The sequence below is a fragment of the Drosophila elegans genome, unplaced genomic scaffold (assembly GCF_018152505.1).
Source record: "Drosophila elegans isolate 14027-0461.03 unplaced genomic scaffold, ASM1815250v1 contig_468, whole genome shotgun sequence".
NCBI lineage: Eukaryota > Metazoa > Arthropoda > Insecta > Diptera > Drosophilidae > Drosophila > Drosophila elegans.
The window spans coordinates 4,274,570-4,279,080 of record NW_024545855.1 but is presented as its reverse complement, the minus strand read 5'-3'; positions in this window follow the sequence as shown (position 1 = coordinate 4,279,080).

Below are 4,511 nucleotides of genomic sequence, written 5' to 3'. Positions count from 1 at the left end.
CGGGTCTTTCTATATAGTCAAAGCCATGTGTGTGGAATCCATCGATTCCGCTAGTTCCTGGGCATTGTTCGATGGGCTCTCCATGCGAACGGCAGATTCGGTTTTTATTTGTTCATTATTGGGTCCGCAGTCCACAGTCCACGTCGCGTTTTAAATGAGTTATTGAGCATGTGGCTCTGGCTTGTTTACCCACAAACGAAGGTTGACTCCTGTGCCATTGTCCCAGTTAGTTAACTTAGTTGGTTTCTTTTGCCCAAGGAGCCTCTCGCTCGTATGATTAAATTGAACTCTCCTCCATTCCTGATAATAGAAGCCGGAAAGCAAGCCTCTGCTGCGTATGTGGGTCAGGCCAGACAATTTGCATTGTGAATTTCCCGAAGCCGTTTTGTAATTACTAGGCACCCATTGATAGCAAAAAGTAGCTTCTATTTCTGGCGGTCTAGCGAAAGAAGAAGAGATTATTTATGGCATTTAAAAAAAAAAAAAAAAAAAAAAAAATCCACTCTAATCTTATTAAACGAATTCGCAGTGCGAGCTCCGCCTTTCCTTATTCACACTCATCAGAAAGCAATTTGCTATTTAATCTATCGTTATTCATCTTGAGTTGTGGGTTCAACAACTTATGAACATCTGCGAGCGATTCATTGGAGCGGGTTCGCTTATGCTTATACGCTTGGCGCAAATGTTATTGACAGGATTAAATTTCAGACAGGATGAAAAGTCAAAGAGAAAGCGGCATGGTTTTTCGATTGAGAGGGTGGGAAAATAATATCTCGAGTTTATTTCGATTAAAAGACATTTAGCAAATACTTAAGATATTTTAAGTCATCTAATCGAGGTACAATTGCCGCAGGTCAACGTTTGCCTGATGATTTTTGTTCAGAGTAAATGCCTGAATTCATTTTACAAAAAGTTCGCATTTCCTTCGCCTAATGAGATCCAAGCACCATAATTACGCTGCCAATTAAAGCAATGCTAGAAAACAAACAGACGCCAAAAGCTGAGCAGCTAATTTGATAATTTGCCTAATCAGTTAAAAAATTTCTAAAGCTCGGTTAGTCTTACCATTCATAAGCAGATAAGAGCCCCTCCATGAATAAATTTTACGCGCAGCCCATTCATGTTCACAACCGTTAGGTTAAATGGACAAAACAGACCTTTTAGAGGAGCTGTCTCTTGAGGGTATGGAATATGCAAAGTGTGCTACTGTGTGACCGACTGAGCTGAGTTCTTTCTTTCATCGGGCCGGGCCCAGAGATTTGTGTTGATCAAACACGCTTTTATAATTCGAATGCCCTTTCTCGGAGGTCCCAAGTCATCAACTTTCTTTTTGAACTTTCAATTACAACTTTCAGTTTTTCTGTTTTTCTGGAACTGTTAAAGTAAGTCCCCAACCCAGTTCAGTTTTTTAGGAGTCAGACAGGTTCTATGTGACATTATCTTGTTACGAGTATTATTTGTCACACGGCGCTTGTGTTCTGACCTTCACTACTTAGTTGAAGACCCGTAAAAAACAGCTCATAAGCTGATTTCTTAGAGCTTTGGTCTGCAACATGGGAATTTATCACACTAATAAAAGTGAGACGAAAGTCTTGTGTTAATGGGAAAGCAATTTTTTTTGTTCAGACGGGATAAGCTCATTGATTTCACATTATGTTTACGATTGGCCATCAAACCCTCTTAAAATAAATTTAAAGATAAGCCTATAATACCCAAATGTATTAACCAGGCTTAACCCTTAACGATTTAAGCAAATTAACGTCCCGAAAACAGCCAAAAAGGGTTCACTTGTTCTGCCTTCCGCTAAAATCGCCTACACTTTTCTCATCAACACTTGTTTCCGCCGAAAAATAAAAGAAAATGGTCTTTACATAATTTGATTGCCACCAAATCGGCAATCTCGATCCCAGTCCCGTAATCCCGCAGCCAAGGAGCTGCTATTTAGACACCCACACCCATTAAGTGATACCCAAGCTGAGCACACGAATTTTTGACTTGCCGGCAAATATGCAACTTACCAGATGCCGTTAAACGCCCACGGGATTCGTTTCGGTCGGATGGAGCAGAAGCTGCAGATAAATCCAGATCTTGTGCCCAGGTTTTCTCGGAGCTGTGCCGACACAATAAATAATATGTAACAAAGTCGAGACCGCCACTGCGGCGGTGACTTATGAAGCGGGCTTTTGCGCGTGCGCAGAGACTTTAACTTCGTACACAGAAAGAAACTTATTACATTACATTACATTACATTATTACAGGCGTAACTAGGCCTGTGCTGAATATAAATCTGGCCACAAAAAGGTTCCTAAATTTAAGTCAAGTGCAACTCATTTGACTTTTCCATGCAACTTTCGTAAAATTGTTTAGCCGTTTTTTTTCCTATCTTTTTTATGAACATCGAGTTAATTACAAGTAGTTCTCTAATGCCTTTTTAAGTCTGAAGAAATAAATGTTTAGTTTTGTAAAACAGTTGTATTATAAGTAGTATTTTATGACATTTTTTTATGATTCATATGTTTAAAATTACCAAAATTAAAGCCTAACATTAATTATACCACAACATTTTTAATTAATTTTTATGAATTACATTTAAAATGATAAAATCGACACAAAGTTCAACTCCACAATTCTGCTAATCAATATGTTAACTCGACATTGTTTTAGCAATTTAGAGTCTATAATGAGCTTGCTGAATTATGTTCTCTTTTAATTTTAATAACTCTTAAATGTGATCAAAAACTGTAGACTTTTTGACTAGTGCAGTCCATTGAGTTCCCCAGATTGAAGCTTAGCTAATTTCCGCTCTGGCTCTGGGCGCTGTATTCTGCAGCGGATTAATGTGGGTCAGAGCGGGTGGGTCGTGCGATTTATGCTAAGCGGCGGTAATTGCACAGGGGTCTCGAATCCATCACCGCCAGGGCTGAATTGCCGCCCCTTTTCAAGCTTTCGAGCACTTTCTCACACGAAAGTGAAGTGGGAGGAGCTGTGCAGCAGGTTCGCCACTTTTCACATCATTCCCCAAACGACGAGCATAAATCAGCGACTTTGTTTGTTTGCAACCACTCATGGATTCAAATCGAATCGATGGCCGCGGGCGACTCTCACTTTCAGGTCGGTGCAATCGCAACTGCAACTTTGAGTCTGACTGAACCCGCAGCATTCCTTTCAACATTACCATCTCGACGGGTCTGGGGTTATTAATGGGCAGAGGCAATCGATAGGCACTGCCTGAATTACCGTTAGTTTATGAGCACGCCATGGCCACTTCCGCCAACAGAAATCCTGAAATCTGCAAGCCAAAAGGCTCCTCAACGACGGGCAATTAATTGCGCTAATCGCATTAAGAACTCTATGGCATATAAATGCCAACATTAAGAGCACAACGGGGCCACCGAAAAGCGCTGCTGGCATTTTACTATGCCAGATCCCAGTTGCCAGTTCCACATGACAGGAGTCGAAGTCCGGGCCAAAGTTGCCTGCCGCCTGCCTGCCATCCAAGCCTGCAGAGCCGCATCCTGTTCTATTCGGACTATTCTGACTACGATGACTCCTCCGATGTTGTCGTAAAAACAAAATGCTCTGGTGAACATGAACATTTTCTATGTTCTATGGCCACAAGACCTGCGGCCGGCCAAGTGGAACAGGTGCAACCAGTTGGGTTCCAGAACAGAATACAGAATACCGAATGGCCAGATGGTTATGGATTCGAAATTAATCTGTGGGAGGGTTTTTTTTTCTTTTTGAGCCAGCTTTATTGTGGCCATAAGTCGTAAATCATGTCAGTCGGCGAGGAGGAGATCCAGAATGGGAATGCATTCTTTTGCGGCTGTAAGGAAATGGAAGTGTTAAATGCTGACCATCAAGTGGTTATTTTGAAATACGGTTAGGTCGTAAACCGATAATAGAAACATGAAAGAAAACATATAACACTGGTATGTTTTCATTAAAGTTTTGCTTGATTCGGTTTATTTCTCTACGGTTCTGTTGTTTTCGTTCCCATCTTATTTGGGCCCACGCCTCTTCATGCTATTTTTCTACCAGGAAACGCCTTTGACAAGTTCGTGTCTCGAGTCTTTCATTTGTGGCTGATTCCGATGCCGATGCTGCATCGCCTTCAATCGGCTGGAAATCAAACAATTTCGCTTTCATTGTACGCAGCTCAATTTGTACAATGTAATTTGGGATTTGGGCTCTCTTTATTAATGCAATTACCGCACGTTAAACAAAAGCCGCGCTGCGGTTACGTGCAACGTGACCAGATCGAGCAAACATTACATCAGTGGCCGCAATTTGGGGAGCCTCAAAGATCTTCAAAGAGTGCGCCCGCCGGAGGATTGGATTAGACATGGCTCAACTAGTCCGCCATGCAGCCATGGCACACATTTTTGCCTTCCCGCACTTAAGTGTAATAAAATTTGTAATAGAATAAGTGCAGGCGTAGTGCTATTGCTATCGCTATTACTTCCCGATGTCCACAGCCTAGAGTACGATTCCTTTGATTTTTCTTTCCC